This window comes from Sarcophilus harrisii, chromosome 4, assembly GCF_902635505.1.
Source record: "Sarcophilus harrisii chromosome 4, mSarHar1.11, whole genome shotgun sequence".
NCBI lineage: Eukaryota > Metazoa > Chordata > Mammalia > Dasyuromorphia > Dasyuridae > Sarcophilus > Sarcophilus harrisii.
Genome location: NC_045429.1, coordinates 325412375 through 325434759, shown reverse-complemented (window position 1 = coordinate 325434759; position 22385 = coordinate 325412375). Strand labels below are relative to the sequence as shown.

At 33.7% G+C, this 22385-nt stretch overlaps 1 long non-coding RNA gene across 1 annotated transcript; it reads left to right on the top strand.

The window, feature by feature from the left end:
- The first annotated feature begins 17865 nt into the window (after nt 1–17865).
- On the top strand, nt 17866–22144 carry LOC116423703. The gene is made up of 4 exons (XR_004234209.1): nt 17866–18000; nt 18872–18943; nt 20602–20745; nt 22079–22144. It is a non-coding gene; the product is annotated as an uncharacterized LOC116423703 (long non-coding RNA).
- Nucleotides 22145–22385: the final 241 nt, after the last annotated feature.

Genomic DNA, 22385 nt, shown 5'->3' with positions numbered 1-22385 from the left:
ACAAAGAGACTTGCCACAAACATTCTTGCACATATAGGCCCCTTTCCCTTCTTTAAGATTTCTTTGGGATATAAGCCCAGTAGAAACACTGCTGGATCAAAAGATATGCACAGTTGATAATTTTTTGAACATAGTTCCAAATTGCTCTCCAGAATGGCTGGATGTATTCACAATTCCACCAACAATGTATTAGTGTCCCTGTTTTCCCACATCCCCTCCAACATTCCGCATTATCTTTCCCTGTCATTCTAGCCAATCTGACAGGTGTGTAGTGGTATCTCAGAGTTGTCTTAATTTGAATTTCTCTGATTAATAATGACTTGGAGCATATTTTCATATGGCTAGAAATAGTTTCAATTTCTTCAGGTGAGAATTGTCTGTTCATATCCTTTGACCATTTGTCAATTGGAGAATGGCTTGATTTCTTATAAATTAGAGTCAATTCTCTATTTTGGAAATGAGTCCTTTATCAGAACCTTTGACTATAAAAATGTTTTCCCAGTTTATTATTTCTCTTCTAATCTTGTCTGCATTAGTTTTGTTTGTACAAAAACTTTTCAATTTGATATAATCAAAATTTTCTATTTTGTGATCAATAATGATCTCTAGTTCTTCTTTGGTCATAAATTCTTTCCTTTTCCACAAGTCTGAGAGGTAAACTATCCTATCTTAGCTTAACTTTCAAAAAAATTTATTCTTGGTTATAAAGTTTAGTCTGCATATAACCAATCAAATAACATAGCTTTAAAAATAAGTTTTATTAATGCAATTTCTAGATATAACTACTTCCCCACTACCTCAGGAATTGAAACTTCCCTTATAACAAAACCCATAACCAATATAATCATTATATCTGGTAACATATGCAACATTCTGTCTCTGTAGCTCCCTGCCTCTCTATTAAGAAGTGGGGAAAAGTATGTTTCCTTATTCATTCTCTAGAACTAATATTTCTATCAATATTTTTAATAACTATGTATAATAGGACTTCTTTTTTTTCCACTTCTTACCTCTTTTTGCCCTAGAAATGTTTATTTGATCCTGAGTACATAGGTATATAAAAAATAGATATACAAACCCAACATTTTACTCATAATGAATCATAATTTCATGATCTCCACATTCAGTTACAAAACCCTATATGGGGTTCCATGTTTAAGAAACTTTGGTGTGCAATGCTTTTAAGATACTTTTTAAGGACCTGAAAGTATCATTGTTGAATCTTTTTAGGAGCAAGGAAAGCAAATGAATGTTGCTTTTTGTCTTTCTCATCATCATTGCACAGAGATTAACTCTTAGTTTAGAGCAGTATGGTAGAAAAAAAACCTCATGAAATTGTTTCTTTGTGAATACTTTTCTTTATACCTCCAGGATTTTTAGTTACTCTAGGAATTGGGGAAAAGATTTAGATTCATAAATTAAATTGTTCCTAAAGCATCAAAGAAACCTTGAGAATCTCCATAATAAGGGTTATTTGAATTTTTAAAAATCAACCTATTTAACCAAGGCTGCCAACATTTTTATATTTATAATTGAGAGGAAACTTAAAAACAGCTTTTAATGTCCTAATTTAAGCCCCCAAAGTTGTTTGAGCTTTGAAGTGTCAAAATGTGGAAAGAGAGTATCCAACAGCCTAAAATGAATATTAGTTCACAACTACTCAGTAGACCAGCAATGCCTAATTATGAGTATATGCTTCCTTCAAGCATTCTCTTTATGATGTTACCACTAATTATTAATTAGAGAAGAAAAGTGACTTCCTAGATATTCTTCCATATTATATTTATGGTATGAATAAGCCGGTTAACCTTGCTATGCCTCACAGAACTTCCTATTAATTTGTCTATGGAAGTTCTTTTTCTGTGGAAAAAATTAGTCATGTTGATGAAAATACCAACCATTTCTGCCTGTTAATGGGATCATTAAGGAAGGAATCGTATCATCTCTGAATGACTTTGCTATTCTTAGCAATGCAATAATCCAAGATTACTCTGAAGGACTTATGATGAAAAATACTATCCATATTTAAATAAAGAATTGTGTCTAAATAAAGATTGAAGCACACTTCCCCCTCCCAACCCCTGCCACACTTTATCTTTCTTGAGGGTTTTTTTTTCAGAGTAGGGAAGATTCATGTTTTCTTTCACAGAATGACTTTTATAGAAATGTTTTGCATGACTTCCATGTGATGTGTCTTCTCAATGGGGAGTGAGGATGGGAAAAAAGGGAGAGAATCTGGAACTCACAAAGTTTTAAAAATAAATATAAAGGGACAGCTAGATGGTGCAGTACATAGGATGTTGGCCCAGAAGTCAGGAGGATGTGCATTCAAATCCAGCCTCAGACACTCAATACTGGGCAAGTCACTTAACTCCAATTGCTGCAGCAAAAAACCAACCCCCCCCCCCAAAAAAAAAATCCAAATGTAAAAATTTGCTTTATATGTAACTGAAAAAATAAAAATATTAAATGCCCCAAACTTTTAAAGAATGGGATCACAGAGACTGTTTCCTTCTGCCCTCTCATTTTCAGAATGAGGAGACTGAGGTTTATATAAGTTTAATGACTTGCCTAAATCATAGAGGTAATAGGATATCTATGTAGCCCAGAATATTAGATTTGGAGTCAGAAATTCTCATCTGCTTGAATTCAGATCAGGTCTCAGATACTATGTGACCCTTGCCTCAGTTTCCTTGTTTGTAAAAAAAATTAAACTGGAGAAGAAAAACTCCAAATGGTGTGTGGGGGGGTCATGAAGGATCAGACATGATTGAAAAAAAGACTGAACAATGAAGTGGTAATAAGAGGAAAACTTGGGTATAGAGCTCATGTCCTTTACCTGGAAATGCAATCTGCTTTCCTTTCTATCATGATGCCTTTTATTTACATATGGCTGTCATACATTAGGTATGAATTTATACTTTATTTATTCTTTACTATGATGATTTAATAAGAGTATGTGAAACCTGACTTTTATGATACATTTGATATATTGTTGCTGCTTCAAATTCAAGCACTTTATTGCTCTAAAAAAGAATAAATTCCCCAGGAAGGCTTTCCTATAAATTATTGACATTCATTAATATGTTTACAATTTACCAGAATTACAAGATGCCTGGGTTGTTGTCAACAATGTCTCAGATGGTAAAGTAAAGCCTTCTGATCTGAGAGCTACACTAGAAAGCATGGGAATGGATTTAAATCCAGAAGAAACTAAAGAAATGCTGAAATATGTTCAAATTGATGGTGAGTACTTTAGCTCTTTGTAGGTTTATTTGCCCAGAGCATAATAGAATATGTCCTTTCCATGGATAATTAAAATTGTAGTCATACATAAGCACAACTAATTGGTATAGAGTGCTGGATTTAGATTTGAGATGATTCATCTTCATGAGTTAAAATCTAGCTTCAGACATTTAGTAGCTATGTGACCCAAAGTAGATTACTTAATACCATTTGCCTTAGTTTCCTCATTTGTAAAATGAGCCAGAAAAAGAAATTGCATATGATTCCAATATTGCCAAGAAAACCCCAATTGAGGTCAGAAGGAGTTGAACATGACTGAACAACAACAATAAAAGTCATCCTTGCAAAGTTTAGAGGATTAGGGTAGATTATATCAGTGTCCTTGCTTTTCTAATATTGTAGACCAACCTACTGATTTAGAGTTAGAAAAAAGGAATCTTAGACAGCATTTCATTTAATACTTTCATCTTACAGATGAGGAAATTGAAGTTTAGAGAAATGATGTGACTTTCCTAAGGTAACACAGGTATTAAGTGGTAGAGCCTGGATTGAAGCCCATTGTATCGAAGATGTCAAATCCAGTGCTCTTTCTTTTAAAAATATTTAAATTAAAAATTACATATATAACGTATATATATATACATACATACTATGTGTACATACACACATCACATATATACATATATAATTGATGCCATTTATCATTATATCACAGTCATTTCTTTGGGAAAGATTTCTATTTTTCAGTAAAAATTTTGTAGTACTTGTACTCTTTAAATATTTGATAAATTTCAATCCATTGGGATTTCTTCTTTGGTAGTTCATTTATTTTGATAGTTTACTTGATTTCTTTTTTCTAAGGTTGTGTTAAGACCACTATTTTTTAGTTCTTTTTTAGGTTGAGTAATTTGTGTTTTTGTAGATAATTATCATTTTCTTTTAAATTCTCAGTTTTTCTGGAAAACTATTGTAAATGGTAGTATAAACTATTATTTGACCCTGTTCATAAGGAGTGGTAACTCAGAAAACTTTGGGGTAAGGAACCTTTTCTGACCTGGAGCATTCCCCAAATTCCCAGATGTTTGTTTTTGAACTTGGGCTGGAATAGACTTATGGGAAGGAAGAAAGAGGATGTCAGAAATAATTATAGTGTTGCTATTGGAATTAAGCCATTGGAGCTATTGGAGGGTCTTTTGAGCAGGGAAGGGATGAAGGGAAAGGGATGAAGCATAGATAAGGTATACACTGCTGACCAAAGGTGAGCTAGGAAGTGCTTTCCTTTCTTCTATAGACTAGGCTTTTTCCTTCAAGCTACCACACAGGGAATAGACAGGAGGATGAAGTGTTCCATAATGTTTGCAGTTTTTCTAAGACTCATAATTTCTTTTAAGAGTATTTTGCTATTGGTCTTGGGTATTTATGTGAGACATATATGTATCCTGCTAAGTTTATGAGGAATATTGCCAATATTCTACCTATGTCAGCAGCTAAGTGATACAGTAGATAGAGACTGGCTTGGAATCAGGAATGAATGTCTTCATGAATTCAACCTCAGATACCTATTAGTGCCATTGTGATCAAAGAAGATCAATAACAGAATTATTTTAAACCTATTTTATAGCAAAAAAGCAAGGAGAGATGGCTTCCAGTTTTCCAGGCTCTCTCTTTTGTTTGGACACTAACCATTCCAGCTTCTTCTCTGATTTACATTATTTAGAAAAGAATTTGCTCTCCTTTCCCCCTCCTCCATCAGTAGCAATGACAGCTACAACCACATGGCAGTGACTTAGCTAGTTAAGCCTGAGATTGTATCTCAGATAAATTGCTGGGCTATCTCTTTGTTTTTTGTTTCTTTCCCTAAAGAAATAATAGAATATCAGTCATGAAAAATGGGTATTTGCAGTAGCTTTGGAAACCAGTTTGTGTGATTTAGAGGTGAGAAGTTTCAGGCTATTAATTGATGGCAGAAAGTAATTGCCATTGTCCTGTTTATAATCATGTCCTGGCTATCCATGAGACCCAGACCTTGAGTTGCTGCTGGCACAGTGTAGAAATGCCCCTCTTCAATAACAGTAGCAATTGTATGCACACAGCAGAGATCCCATGTGCTGGCTTAGATAATTCTGAGCCTGCAAAAAGATACACACATACACACACACACACGCACACACACACACACACACACACACACATATATATATATCCCTAACTTATATATAACAGAGATATACTTTGATCAACAAAACTAATCCAGAAGACTCACAGAGATAGAGTGTAGCATCATTCACCAGAAATCAGCAGGTTGTATATAAGCATTACAGAAGTAATCAAAACTCTGAACATAAGTGATTGAATGGCGATCCTAAGATGGATGTTTCTAAGCTTGGCCACAAACTTGAGTTTGAGTGGTTGCTGAGAACAGGTTGCACAATAGGAAGTGATCTTTTCAACAACTATTTGGAGGAGAAATCTACTGACTGGAGGATAAGCAATATCTGTTAAACTGATAGAAAATGCAAACATTTTCCTGTACTTCTTAAGTCCACTTCTACTAAAACCCAGGATTGAATTCTCATCTCTGATACTTGCTGGTTTGGACAAGTCATTTAGCTTTTCTGAGTCACATTTCCTCATTTATAAAATAATTCGCAAATCACCTCCCCTATGTAAGATTTAAATAAGATAATGTATATAAAATACTTTGTAAACCATTAAGCACTATATAAATGTTACATGTCCTTATAACATTATGATATCTATTTTTTTTTCATTTTGTAGAGGATGGGAAAATAAATTTAAATGATGTTATCAATAAATTGACACCAATGCAAAAATTGGATCAAAACCAACGTGAGTATAAAGAAATTTTCCTCAATTTCCTTTTCCTCAATTGTTATGCACATTGTGACTTTTAATAGATTTATAGGAATTTAACTTTTTAATGGAAATCCACTAACCCTCTTTTTCCTTAGTCCCTTTGAAAATGTGACTACAGTCTTACAAATCATAGCCAGAAATGTAATTCCCTTTATTTGTATTTTTTTCCATTTTGTTTACTTGCTTAATCAGCCAACCAATAATTTTTGAATAGGTGTTATGTTTCTTAGATTAATTGTTAAGTGCTAAAATCCAGATTAAGATGTATAATGCATGCCCTCCTTTAAAGACATTAAAGTCTAATTCTGTGGACAAGGTATGAACTCAGAACAATTCAATAAGAGTATAGGAGTTATAGAAAAGAAAACATGGTTAGTTGCCCATTGAGTGATGTAAACTATTAGTGTGATGGATTGTGAGACTGAGAACTCTTTGATCCTGAATTATCTGAGGAAGCTTCATGGAAGAGAATGGAATTTCAAGTTAAGTTTTGAAAGATAGATATCATTTGATGCTGAGGAAGGTTATTAATATGTCGTTGTATTCCAGTAATGACATACACCAGAACTGGAACAAGAAGAAAATGTTATTTATGTCTACGTCATCATTTCCAGACAGATCAGTTACTTTTCTGTTGGAGTTCCATAGGATGGGATAAATTCTACAATATGCCTTATCCTTCTCATGTCTTAGAGATTGTTAAAGATTGTATTTGTAATGGGAAAAAGATCTGGGTTTGGCTTGGATATGAGTGGTTTGTAAAGTACCTGAGGAGCTGAAGAAAGCTATGGAATAAGTTCTTTTTTCAACCAGAATTTTGAATATTGATAATTTGGGGAAATTACTTTGGATGATCTGGTAATGAGCAGCATCAGATTTTTCCCATCTGAAATCCTAAAAAAAGTGCTTTTAGATTTAAGATATAGTTGAGGTAGACAGAAAGAAGAAAATAAGCAGTGGTTTGAAAGCTGTGTGAGCCATAAATCACTTATAACCCACCAAGAACCAATGTAGTAGAAAGAGAAAAAGATTGGATCTAGAGGCAGAACTTGGGTTCAAATTCACTTTTTTTTAAACTGCCTTGTCATAAAAGACATCTCATACAATCTTTCTGGCAATTTCCCATTGAGTTATAATATGGAGAGTTATCATGATGCTAGAGTGAAGAGGAATGCTATCCGTCACATGACAGATGTGATGGATTCAACATGAAACATAAATTGCAGATAAAGCCTATATAAGAGTTTGTTTTGCTTGGCTATACAATTTGAAGTGAAAAAATGTGGGGAATGTTTTTTTAAGGGAAAGTGAAGTTAGGGTTTCCAAAAGAAGAAAAAGTAAAAAAGAAAAGAGAATCATTAAAATATTGAAAATATTCGCAGAAGCAGAATAAATAAGCAGGATTGCTTTTAAAGTTATATTTTGAGTTACCATTCTTTTTAAAATAGATTTTTATTGATGTATTTTGTCTTCACATTGCCTAGATTTCCCACTGTATTTCTCCCTTTATCCTATCCATTAAAGCCATTCTTTAAATTTTATTATATTAAGAAGAAAAACCAAGCTGTGCATGATAGTTGCATGGTTTCCTGTACAATTTTCTTATTTTGCCTTACTTCATATATGAAAATACCCATTTTGTGTTAAGTTCAAAATAAAAATAAATTTTAAAAATAAAATGATGTGCAGCTGAATAATCTTGAAAATGTCTCCAAACTCTAAATCTTAATTTAGTAGTTATGTGTAGGCCATCTCAAATGGTTTTGTAGTATTCACTTTATAATAAGCTAGCATTACTAGATATTGCCTCAGACAAAATGAGACCTGGGAAAGACCTTAATTTAGAAAGTCAAGGTCATCCAGTGCATCCCAGGTCATCCTGACTATTGCTTTGCTACCAAATATTGTTGGCCTCTTGAGGAGAGTGTTAAAGCTGATGACTTGTGCTTAAATCCAATTCACACGCAGATCAAGACATAATCCTTGTGATATTTTTGTCCTTTATGAGAATGAAGGACCACTACCACAGTCTATTTACTACCACCACCATCACTCACAACAACAAGCTGGCATTAATTGGGGACCAACCATTCACAAGAGAAAAAAAAGCTTCCAGCGATGTGCCCCATTTGGCATGCCCTATTTTTGCATGAATTAATGTTTATGATAATGAGGTATTTTTTTTTTTATTAAGTTGCTATTTCAACAAGAGCAGTAAAGGTTGACTTTCTTCTTTTTGAACAAACAGGAGTGTGTTAATTCAATTCATTCAACAAGCATTGGTTTGACTAACTGCTTACTCTGTCAAGTACCATGCTAAATGCTAAGAATTGGAGATTTAAAGATAATTCTACTCACAAAGAATTTCTCTTCTATTCAGTAATTCAGGCTATTTAGGTGACTCCCCCAAAAAACCCACAGCTCTGTAAAATGAGCTTCTTTCTTCTTCACCCCTTCTCTTGGACAGATTCTTTATAGGTTTCTTTAAACTAAATTTAGAACTTCACACTTTGATTTATTCATCCCTATAGGAAAACAAAATGCATATGATATTGTCACTAGTGTCACGGATGGGAAAGTCAAGATGGATGATCTTCCATCTACCTTGGAAAAGTTGGGGTTTGATTTAAATGAAGAAGAGGTTAAAGAAGTAATGGAATCTGCTGTGCCAGATGGTAAGAACTTAGGTTATTTGCAGAAGGTAAAAGAAGATCTGTGTTCTTTCTAGTAGCAAAGCTAAAAATTTTAACATTCCCAGGAGGTTAAGAATTTGATAGTGGATTTGGGATGACTGGAGCATTATTTTTATTTTCCCCATGTTTTTATTTCTCCTTCTGAAAGGCAAGTGGAGACGGGAAGGCTAAAGGATTGAAATGGTCAGGTAGTGGAGTAAATAGAGGACTAAACCTGAAATCAGGGAGACTAAGTTTAAACCTGGTCTCAGACACTTACTAGCTGTGTGATCTCAGGAAGACTCTTAACCTTTGTTTTCCTCAGTTTCTGCATATGTAAAATGAGGATATAATAGCACCTACCTTCTAGAGTTGTCCTGATGATCAAATAAGATATACTTGGCACTTGGTATGTTTAAGTCTAGCTGCTATTATGACCGTGATGACTGATAAAGATGATCATGGAGGGCAGTTAGGGAAAATTCCATCATATTCTTAAAAATAATTTCCTTTCCCTCTAATGTTTATTTTTAGCTTATATAAGAAATATTTCCCTTTACCCCTAATGTTTATTTTCAGTTTATATCATTTATTTATATCTCAACATGTCCATTTCTGGATTCTTTGACTCTTCTGTAGCATCTCATTCTCACTAACTTTGATTTAAGAAAAAATTATAGTTGTTCTGTGTTATGTATGTCCTAGTGTGTTCCTAAACTGCTTCCTCCTTGCCACCCTGTCTGTCCTTAGTTATAACTTGCTAAACTGAAGTTATTCGTCTCAATTTTATAAGCATTTATTGGATGTCTACTTCTCTCTCTTTCTCTCTCTCTCTCTCTCTTCTCTCTCTCTTTTTCTCTTCTCTCTCTTTCTCTTTCTCTTTTCTCTCTCTGTCTCAGTCTCTATCTCTGTCTCTCTCTCTTCTCTCTCTCTCTCTTCTCTCTCTCACTTTCTCTTTCTCTTTTTTCTCTCTGTCTCTCTCTCTGTCTCTCTGTCTCTGTCTCTGTCTCTCTCTCTCTGTCTCTCTCTCCTTGTCTATCTATTTGTACACACACACACTGTGCTGGTACAGGGAAGGTCTATGGTAGAAGTTGTGATGGTTGAGGAAGGAAAAGAAAGGATGACCAAGTCTTTCATTTTATTTTGTACTTTATAGACCTAGTTTTAATTGTGTTGTTCTTTCCTATCTCCCCACCCCCATTTTATAGAGGATGGGAAAATGAATTTAAAGGACATTGTCAAGAATTTGACCGATACCAAAAAATTGAATAAGACACAGCGTGAGTATACATGAATCTTCTTGTCTTTATATTGATGTAAACATAATGTTACATATATATAAACATAATGATAACTTTTTGTATTCAAACATGTTCAATATAAAATAGCTGTTAATAAAAATGAATAATTAGCTAAGCATACAAAAGAAGAGATCTAATCTCACATAATTTATTTAGCAATTAACCTTTAGGAATATTGGACTAGTAGAGGGTCAGTCCTCACGCTTTTGTGCTTATAATGCCTAAACATCTTACATAAAATCAACAGAAAATAGACAACCAGTGTGTATGTTTTGTGTCCCTTTCCCAAGTTTCTTAAAGTTTCACTTCCTTGACTGTTTTTTTTTAAAGTTGTGATTCATGTTCTTAATGGCCTGATTTTGTTTGTCTTGTTCAATGGCAATTGATTAACAAGTATTTATTAGGCATTGATTATGAGCCAGGCATTGTGTTTAGGGCTGAGAGTACAAAGAAAAAGCACAAGTTGCTCTGCATGTTTCTTGTTTTACTTTTTTTTTTTTTTTTATAACAAGAATCAGTCATTATTTGAGTCTGTATTTTTTCCATTTACTTTGCTTTGGCTTTTTTGTTTTATCTTGATCATTCTTTTAGCTTTCTTCAGACCAGTTTTCTTTAGTTGATCTAATCCTTTCAATAATGCTTTCAAAGATTTCATAGCTCCACCTTCATACTCCATACATGATTTGATGGAAAGTGGCTCTTGAAAAACACCACTCCCTCTACATTCTAAAGCCTTTTAAAAATACAGTGAAAACAGTATTTGTAGTGTAGGTGAAGAGACTTTTACTAATGATGTTACAACACTGTTGTGGTGTGATAATGTAATTAACACTGTCTATTTTTGTCATTGATTTTTCAGTCATTATAGTTTATAAACAGTTACTACATAAGATAATGTCTATAAATATTTTTGCAAATCTCAGAGAGCTATATATGTACATGTCCTCCTATTAGTCAAGTATAAGCACCTTGAAGGCAGGAATTGTTGACATTTTTGTCCCTATATCCAGAGTGCCTAACATACTTCCTGGCACATAGTATATGCTTAATAAATGCTTTCTGAGTTAAATTATTAATTTTATGAATTATTAAATATCTATTAAATTATTAGTATTATTACCATCTTATCAAAAGCAATGAAATTTCTCTTTTTATGAAGACAGAGAGATTCACAGGGGGGGTTTTCTCTTTTAAAGGTTCCCGTTTCTCTCAGTCTCACCAGCTTATTTTAAATTTTTATTTGCATATACATACAGAAGTGGAAAATGCATGGCATACTGTCAACAATATCAGTGCGGGGAAAGTCAATGTCAATGATCTAGTGCCAATTTTGAAGAGCCTGGAAATCAGTTTAACTGATGACGATGGTAAAAAAATAATGAAATCTGTTAAGATAGATGGTGAGTACTTTAGCTATTTTTCTCAAGTTGTTTTTCCATTGCACATGTATTCTTTCTAGATACAAGGATGAAAATTCACTATTTCCAATACATATAAGAATGGGATTGTTGGAATTGATAAGAGTTGGATGATAGTGGCAAAGATTTTAACCTTTCAGGAGTTCATATATTTCCTACTGGAAGGGAAATGGTAAAAGATGATGATAGAAGGGCAGCATTAATTGAAGAATGACTGAACAAGTTATGATATATGAAGGTTATGGAATATTATTGTTCTATAAGAAATAACCAACAGGATGATTTCAGAAAGGCCTGGAGAGACTTACATGAACTGATGCTGAGTGAAATGAGCAGAACCAGGAGATTATTATACACAGCAACAAGAAGACTATATGATGATCAATTCTGATGGATGTGGCTCTCTTCAACAATGAGGTGATTCAGGTTAGTTCCAATGATCTTGTGATGAAGAGAGCCATCTGCATCCAGAGAAAGGACTGAGGGAACTGAATGTGGATCACAACATAACATTCTCACTCTTTTTGTGATTATTTGCTTGCCTTTTGTTTTCTTTCTCATTTTTTTCTTTTTGATATGATTTTTCTTGTGCAGCATGATATCTGTAGAACTATGTATAGAGGAATTGCACATGTTTAACATATATTGGATCACTTGGCAACTTGGGGAGGGTATGAAAGGAAGGGAAGGAGAAAATTAGAACACAGGGTTTTGTAGGGATGAATGTCAAAAATTATCTATGTATATATTTTGAAAATAAAAAGCTATAATTAAAAAAGACCATCCAATAACTGAAAATGGAAACATTAAAACATTTTTGAAGACAAAAATAGAAACTAGAAGGGCACAAAGCCAGGTCAGGAACTCTTAACTTCCTAGAAGGAGAAGTAGATTTCCCTGTTCTGATCTATACTATCAGTTCATATTAATTATTTGTGTTTCTATGTGCACATTTGTTGTGTGTGTGTGTATAGACAATAAAGTTGGGATGGAGGGAAGAATCACTGAGGAGTATAATAATATGGTAGTGTATATTAATAATAATGTATAATAATAATATAATAAAAATACATTATTATTAATAAAATATTGACCAAGGAAGAAATAACCTGTGTAATACAATAGGGAGGAAAACCAGCTATTGATAGAGCAAGAAAAAGAAACATTTAATAGTCGTGTGGATCTGAAGAAAGAAATATGCCATCTATACTCTCTTGAGCTGCTTGCATTTGTTACATAAAACTGACAAAGAGCCAAGTTTTCATTTCTGGAGAACTCTGGCCTGTATATTATTACCACAATAGGAAGAGCTGAGGAAGGTGAGTGCAAGGAGCAGCACACTTCACCAATAGAACTCTTAATATTGAATCAACATCATCTGGATGATTTGGGGTAATTTTCTTTTTTGTTTCTTCAGCTTATTGCCATTCCCAGGAAAAGGCATTCAGTCAATCATCAAGCATTTATCAATCACTGATATCAAAATTATTTCTCCTAGGCTAATGATATTTAAGGGGGTGAATTCTAGCGTAGGAGGAGTCACATCACCGCTCCAATCTGCTTCACCTGCATGGAAGAAATCCATAATTTGCTTTATAATGTGGAATCTTCACTCAGTTTTAGCTATCTGTGTGCAGTCTTGTTTTCTTATAAAATGAAGTTCATGGAGTTGTTTAATAGCAATTGAACCTTCATTGTGAATCATGGCATTTCTAGTATAAGGCTTTATAACATAGCGTATGTGGTACAGTTGATATCTAAGAAACATTTCATTATAATGGAAAGAACATTTAATATGGAACCAGGAGACCTGAGTTCTTATCTTGCTTCTGACATTTGATAGCTGTGTGGCTCCAGATAAGTTCTCAGCCTCTGTGAGCCTTGGTTTCCCTATCTGTAAAATGGGATTAATAATAATTTGTCTGGGGCAATGTGTACCTTCTGCTTCTAGAATTCACTGATGGATGTACTTGGAGAGTACTTGGAATCCATCAGGAGATCTGAATTTGAATTCTTACCAACTAAATTACATACTCTGAGTATGTTTCTTCATTTTAGATTTGTGGATGTTAATACTTACATTGACCACCTTATAAGGTCAATTATAGGAAAATAATGAGTAACCTTAAAGGGCTATGTAAATGTGAATTATTATTGTTATTAATACTATTAATATATAATTATTGTATAATGACCATAAAATTGTAATTAATATAATTAGCATAATTACAAAACTATTATAATTAATATAATTATTTATATAGAGATGCAAAACTGTTAGAAACTAAGGAGTTGGAAGAGAACAATTTTTAAAACAGATTCTGGGACATTTCCTTCCTTCCTTCCTTCCTTCCTTCCTTCCTTCCTTCCTTCCTTCTTTCCTTCCTTCCTTTTTTCCCTCCTTTCTTCCTTTCTTCCTTCCTTCCTTCTTTTCTTCCTTCCTTCCTTCCTTCCTTTCTTCTTTCCTTCTTTCCTTCCTTCCTTCCTTTTTCCTCTTCTTTCTTCTTTTGCAGCATGGTTAACATGGAAATATATTTTGTATAATTTCACGTGTGTAATTGAAAGGTTGGAGGAAGGAAGAGAATTCAGAACTTGAAGGTTTTTTTTAAATGAATGTTAAAATAAATAATAAATTAAAACTTAAAAGAAAATTGTTCTCTTCTCCTAAACCCAGCCTGTATTTTGTAAACGCCTTTTTATAGGATCCACTGGTCTTCCCACTCAGTAGCTGAAACACTTTCTTTTTACATTTTTCAGAAGAAGAAATGGTAAATTTAAAAGATGTTATTGATAAATTGATCAAGGAGACGAAAGAAAAGATCCAACGTGAGTATGAATATGTATCTTCCCAATATTGTATATATTTTCTGACTTGAAAGAGAAAGAATTTAGCTTTTTACATGGATTTCTTCTCCACTCCCATGTTCTTCTCATCTTCATTTCTTTTAAAATAGAAATATGACTTTACATAGCAAACTGGGAATACTAAACGTCTTACTATATTTTTTTTCTATTTTGACTAGTAGTTTTATGCATTTTCCTTACAAGGTTGTTGTGAAGAAAAGGCTTTTGTTAGACATGAAACATAAATGAATATGTTTATATTATTTAACTGGTTAGTTGATTTCTTTATATTGGGTTGCTACTATATAGAATGCTTTTCTAGAGATTCCATGTTTGACATAGAAAAATGTATAAGACATTCTTTTTATCCAAGTCCTATTGCTGATGTGGGTACCAAGTATAGTGGGGACATTGGATTTGTCTTTAACATACCCCATGTAGTTTGCCTCATCTCCACTACCTGATTACAGTCAAATTCTCTAAAGGCCATAGTGGTAAACCTGTTGAAGAAAAATACATTTTCTGACTCCTTGTCCAGTGCTAGGCTAAAAGGCCAGGTTGTAAACAGCTTTAACTGTAAGGTAAATGAATGTAATGTAAATGGAATGAAATGTAAAGGAAAATGAACCTTATATTTGAGCCAAAAGATAATGGGGGTCCATTAAAGTTTATTGAGTATCAGAGAGTGAGTGTGAGTGACATACATTAGGAAGTCATTTTTGGAAGTGGGAGAGATTTAAAGTAGGATGATCAAATTGGAGGCTATTCCAAGTGAATCCAAGTGAGAGGTGATGAAGGATAGAATTAACATCAATAAATGAAAGAAGTGGACAGATATAAAAGTTGTGAAATCTGAAATGACAAGATTTGGCAACTCATTGGCTTAAGGAGTAGAGAAGAATGAATTATTATTATTATTATTATTTAAGTAATTATAACTTTTTATTGACAGTACATATGCATGGGTATTTTTTTTTAACAACATTATTATCCCCTTGCACTTCCTTCTGTTTCGATTTTCCCCTTCCCTCCCTTCACTTTCTCCCCTACATGGCAGGCAATCTTATACATGTTAAATATGTTATAATATATCTTAGATACAATATATGTGTGCAGAACCGAGCAGTTCTCTTGTTGCACAGGAAGAATTGGATTCAGAAGGCAAAAATAACCTGGGAAGAAAAACAAAAATGCAAGCAGTTTACATTCATTTCCCAGTGTTCAGAGAAGAATGAATTGTTAAAGATGGCTCGAGTTAACAAAGCTAGGTGACTGAAAGGATGGTAGTACCCTTGAGACAGTAAGAAAAAGGAGTTTGGAATAGGAATGATTTTCAGAAGTTAATGGATTGTTTTGAAAATGTTGAGAGAATACTTTGAAATATGCACTTTGAAATATTCAATGAGCAACGTTTGTAATGTGGGATTGGCATTCAGGAACTAGAGCGAGAAATACAGACCTCACACTCAACTGCATAGAGGTGATAATTAGATCCAAGATTTTTTTTCAAGGTGTTTGGCTAAGAAAGGGATGAGGGGGTGAATATTATAGCTAGCAGGGATAGTGGACTTCAATAAGGGATTTTTAAGGATGGTAAACTTGTTAGTATGCAACTGGGAAAAAATAGTAATTATAGAGAGCTTGAAGATTGTACGGGGAGGAAGAAGGAAGAGGGAGGAAGCAGAGGCAATCTTTTGAAGAAGATGGAAGGAGATGGGATTGAAAATATATGTAAAGTTGATGTTGCTGAAAGAGAAGAGTTATCTCTTCAACAGAAAATGGGGTAAAGGAGAAAATACTGGAAGATGATGTTAGGATATTGAACATGAAAAAGAGGTGAGACACAGAGGAGAAGAAATTGGAAGCTTATGGTGAATGGCCTCAATTTTCTCAGTAAAATAAAAGATGATAATCATAGTTAAAGCAGTCAACACAAAGAATGTGGTGGAGACTAGAGACTAGAGAAGAGAAGGTTTCAAACAGCCATATAGGGAATAGAATAGAAAATAAATTGGAGAGGAATAAAATGATTGCCTTAATGTAGTGAGGGCCCTTTTGAGACTAGATGACAAATTTGTGTTGTTTGTAATTTCTGTAGTTGAATTCTTTCTGCTGCATTTACCAGCATATGAATAAGAGCTGAGATGATGGATGGTAGGAGTCATTCAGGATTGTGAGTTTAGCCAGGATAGGATTCCTGGATTCTTAAGTAAATCTGAATTAGTTTGCTAAAAAGTGGAAGAGAGAAGAAAGTAATCAGGTCAGGATTAATTGCCTTGGAAAATTATTGAGGGGTGAAGAAACTAGAGATCTTAGTGAATGAAAAAAATAGGTTTAGAAGAAGTAAGGCATGAAAAAAGATGACAGCATGGGAAATCATGATTAGGTGAAGAAATTTCAGAGCTCTTGAATGTGAAAGTAAAATACTTGTGTTAGTTAGCAAGATCAAGGATCTGACCATCCTGTTTATAGGTAAAATGGAAAGAAAGAAACTGACAAGATTTCTTAATTTCCTAATTGAGAGTTTAGAATATTTGTTGAAATCACTTCGTATGAGGATAGAAGTTGAGGTAGATGGAGAGACCATTGAGCTGAATTCAATGAAGAAGCTCCAGTGACTTAGAGGTATTTTTATTATTATTATTATAGCTTTTAGACATAATAGCTATAAGAATCTGGGCCAAGTGATAAGTTTGGGGCAGTCAACTTCAAAGGAGGAGAGGTTGCTAAGAAATGACAGTAGAGGGAGATCCCAGAGAATGAGAAACAGGGGTATGAGATATACCCCTGGAAAAATGGCTAGAAATAGAAAGAAATTCATTGTTATTTTGAGTCAAACTGTAAGGAAAGCCAGAAATTGAAAGGAAATGTGATAGCAAGATACCTAAAATGAATATTTTTTTGTTCTCAAAGGCACAATGGTAGGAAATAAAAATGCAGGAATAGCTGAGTGATTTGGAGTCAGAAAGACCCGAATTTCGAATTTTGCTTCTCAAACATATTAGCTTTGTGTCCTGGGCAAGTTACATTACCTTAAGTTCCTTAGGAAATTCTCTAGGAATAATAAATCATAGATAAATTATTATCTTAATTAGTGGAAGGAATTTGGGATTGTTTTCCAATATTGGTTCTGCCACAGTTATAATCTTTGTGACCATGGAGAAATTACTTAATCTCTCTTCTACTCAATCTTCTCATCTGTAAAATAAAAGCTTTGGACTAGATGATCTCCAAGTTTACTTTTAACTCTAAACTTACGATCCCATGATGCAAATACATTGAAGATTGGATCTTTTTTGTTTTTGTTTTTGTTTTTTTTTTTTTTTTTGGTTTGTTTTTTCAAAATAAAAACAAGAAAATGCATACAGATTCCTTCAGGCTTCTTCAGTGAGGTCCCTTCCCCAAGAGTCCTTGCTCAAAGAGAATTTGCTTTCCAAATGAGGCTTTATATTTATTTAGACTCATCAATTTAATAATTTTTGTTTTGATGTGTATATATAGGTCTAGACGAATTCCTTCCTGTCACCAATGTAACCGATGGAAAAATCAATGTGAGTGATCTTCCATCTGTCCTGAAGTGCATTGGGAGTAATATAAGTGAAGAAAAAATTAAAGAAACGTTGAAATCTCTTGATATTGATGGTGAGTACATCCATTATCTATCAGGTTACTTTTCTTGGGGTGTAAAATGTGATTTCTTATTCTATAATTAAAATTTCAGTCAGTCCAAGAAGGGTCAAGAATTTTGAAGTGCATAGGGTGACTGGCAGTGACCTTGTCTTTTGAAGTACTTGTTATTTTTTCTTTCTGAAAAGAAATCTGGGAGAATAGAAGTGAAGTATTTGCTTGGCAAGGTAGGGATGGAGAGGAGGAAAGAGGAGAGGGAAGTACATTCTATTACTTAGAAGTTTTGATATACAACACTAGTTTGGATCAGTTGTTTTTAATCTCAATCTATTCCTTTGTGGAATCTATTTCCTATTCCATCAGTTTAAGGGTCTTATCTATTTTATTCTTGGGTCCTTCACCCTGGTATTGGTTCCTCAATATTACTTACAAGTAATTTAAATGATGCTTTCTATGTTTTTTGTTCTATGCTGATGGGCTAGCTAGCATTCCAAGCTAGCTTTACAACAAAGCAGCTGTTTCACAGTCTCCCTTAATTCTCTACCCAATAGTGAGCTGGTTAATTTGAGATTACCTATTTTTTAGCAGGCTTTATAGTCTGTTGGACATCTTAATGGGTTTTACAAGACCAAAGAATATTGGGGGACCCTTAGAATCAATCCAAATCTTTCAGATATTTTCAGGAGATTGCTTTTGTTGCTTTTGTTCTGCATGGGACCTTTCTCCTTCTCAAATGAGAATGTTCCTTTGATTCTCATATGGAATTCATCCATCGCTATAGGGATTGTTGACATAAGTGATATAATATTGTAATAGATTGTATTCCAGTAAATTAAACACACACCAGAATGTGCCCAAATTTACTTGTGTTTCCCTCCTGTTTCAGAAAATGGAAAAGTGAATCTCAAAGATTTTGTCAATGAAGTACCCATAGATGAATTGTCTCGTAAGCTCCAACGTATGTATGAACAAAACTTCTTCCTTTATTGATATAAACTATTGATTATATATTGATAATATATAAACTATATTTTATATATGGGAATTTGCCCTAAAAAGACAAATATCACTGAGATTCTATCCATCCCTTTATATCTTTTCTAGTTTTTATATAATTCTATGTATTATTCTTAATAGCAAACAAGAAATGTCAAACCCTTTGCTGCTTTTGGTGTTTTATTTTATTTTATTTTATTTTGGTGGTTTTTATTTTACATAAGCCAATCAAGCAATATTTATTGAGAAAATTCTTTGGGGGAGTGGGTTATGCAGGTTTGGGGGCTCAGTGGAAAGAGTTTGAGTTTGTCATAAAAAATACAAGCTTAAATTCTACTACAAACATTGATTAGCTATATAATTCTTTAATCACTGTTAGCCTGAGTTTCCTTATGTGTAAAATGGGGAAAATAGCATCTACTTCCTAGAGTTGTTATGAAAATCAAATGAAATTAACATATATAAAGCACTTTGCAAAATTTAAGGTTCTATATAAATAAATGCTAGATTTATTAAGACACAGTTCTAAGCTTTCAAGAGATTACCCTCTAATTACCCCCTAATACCTTCTCTTGAGTGGAAGATATCTATAGCTATATCTATATATACATATAGATATCTTCACACACTCAAATAAGCAAATACGGAAGGTAAACAAAGCAATTTTGGGGGGAGAGGGAAGCATGAATTAAATAAACACACAAGACAGTACAGTATTATATGAGCTATTGCAGGAGAGCACAAAATTAGGTACTCACTGAGTAACATCCTAATGAATAAGTAAAAAAGAGATATTTTTGAGCTAAAACAGATTAGACAGGGGGAAGGGAATGAATAGGGTCATGACAGATAGAATTTGTCTGGGAATTCTACTAGTGAACCCCCAGCCACAGGGATTTTGGATTTTATTTAAGGACCCAGATTGGGATGAGGTATAAGCAAATCAGTCGGTTAGTAAGGAAAAAAATTCCTAACAATTAAAGCTATCCCAAAATAGAATGGATTGCCTCAGGAAGTGATGTGCTTTTCTTTGCAAAGATATCTGCTTGTAAGGTGGCTAGAGAAGATTGGAGACTAAGGGGGTAGGCTATTGTTGACAGCATGAGATGCAAGCACTGGGTCACATCTTGTTTAGAAATAGATTGAACTAGAAGATTGCTAAAATGCAAGTCTGAGACATTCTGTTCTAAATTGAAATCTAATAAACTAAACTTTATTTCAATTTTATTAATCATTTATATGGCAGGCACTGTATTAAAGACTGGAATACAAAGACAAAATGAAACAGTTTGTGTTCTGGGGTTGATTATTAATCAATCATTCATTAAAAAAAACCCTTTGGTGAGTAGACACTGGGAGGAGCACGAATCATAAGCTGTGATAATGAGGTTGTCTTATTAAGCTGGTATTTTATGCAAACAAATGAGTTTTTTTTAAGTAGTGATGTAGAGGAAAATATAGAATTTTTCATTTCTCAAAGTACTTCACTGAAACTTATTGCTATCTCTATGAATTTGTGCAAGTTGTTTAATGCACTCTCTATGATCCCCTTTAGCTCTAAATATTTTAATTAGACACACCAATTTAGTAATATTACCTTTTATTTGTACTTACTAACAGAAACTCAAAATGTGTGTAATGTTGTCAACAATATCACTGATGGAAAAATCAATATTGATGATCTGGAACCTGCCCTGAAATGCTTAGGGATTGAGTTAAAGGAGGAAGAGATAAAAGAAACACTCAAATCTTTTCAGCCTGATGGTAAGTACTTTATCTTTTTATCAGATGCATTAAGACCTATGTTCTTTTCAGCGATGTGTTGCTAAAATTTAATCTTCCCCACAAAGTTGAATTGGATAGTAAAATGATTTTGGCAACAGATTTTCCTTCCAAGCAGTAGAACCTCCCACATCTATCAGGATGGGAGCAGACTAGTAAAGGAATAACCACTTGAAGAATCAGGGAGGTTGAGAGAACTAAGGTGTGACTGGCATTCCATGAACTTCCCCCACAAGAGATTGCAACGTTGGAGAATTCGTTGAAAGTAGACAGGGGAGTTTAGTTTAGAAACAAAATGTGGGAGTTGAACATGATAGATATTTTTTAAGTATTTGGAATGTTGTGTTGTGGAAAGGGATGATTCATCCATATTCTTGTTTGGCCCTCTTTGATCTCTAGGAGTAAATGGATAGAAGCATCAACAAATATGATTTTAATATGAATTCCTAGAATGCTCGCTTTCCTCTGTACTGGATACTGACCTTCCTGGGTTCCTTCAAGTCCCAAACAAAAATCCTATCTTTTAGTGGAAGTATTTCCTAACTCCTCTTAATTCTAGGGCTTTTCCTCTATTATTTCCTTATTTATGCTGAATGTAACTGTATATATAAATATATACTGTATGTGTTTGTATATTGTTTCCCCCATTAGAATGTTAGCTCCTTGAGATCAGCTTAAGCTGGTAGACAAGGCAGCTGTTTGGTGTAGTGGATAGAGCATTGGCCCTGAAGTTAGGAAGACCTGAGTTCCTGGTTGTTTAAATCTGGGCAAGTCATTTAACCCCAATTGCCTTAGGGAAAAAAAAAAAAAAAAAGAATGTCTTTTGTTTTTGCATCCCCAATGCTGGCACATTGTAGATACTATGAATAATTATCTTCTGTGTCAAGGATAACCACTTCTGAGACTGACAGAGTTGACTAAGAAGAGCTTTATAGGCCTGGGACAGTATTTAATTTTAATTTGTGAGACAAACTCCTTTTGTGGCTTTTCAAATGAAAGCTTTTATCCTAAACTGTACATCTCTTCTGTGATTTCTGCTTCTAGAAACACTACTCTTGAATTTAAACAATGGGTGGTGCCCCTGAGAAAGTTAAAAATCATGGTAGAGGGTGAGAGAGGATTGTTAATTATCTTCTGGGATACCTTTTAATTTTATCAATGCTCTACTTAGCACAAAACTGGAAAGATGACAATTCACCAAAACATTGCCAAACTTTCACTTTGCTTAATAATATGTAGAACTAGCTCTGAAGATACCCTTTTCTCACCATTGGATTATATTTCTAAATTAAGGACTTTTTTCCTCTTTTTATAGAAGAAGGAAATGTGGATTTTAAGGACATTGTTAAGAAAGCAATTGAAGAGCTTAACTTGGAAAAGAATCAGCGTAAGTATAGATGAACTTTTCCACTTATGTTAGCAATTTATAAAGAGAAAAAAAATTACATTTTAAGAAACAATCACCTTTTTTCTTAAAAGATATTTTAAATATGAAAAGTGGGAATTTGTTTTACTTGATTATATATGTGTGAAACAAGGGTTTTGTTTTTTTTCTCAAAGGGTGGAGAGGTGGAAGAGAAAGAAGGTAGATTTTCTTTGAGGGGAAAAAAAAAACTTTTTTA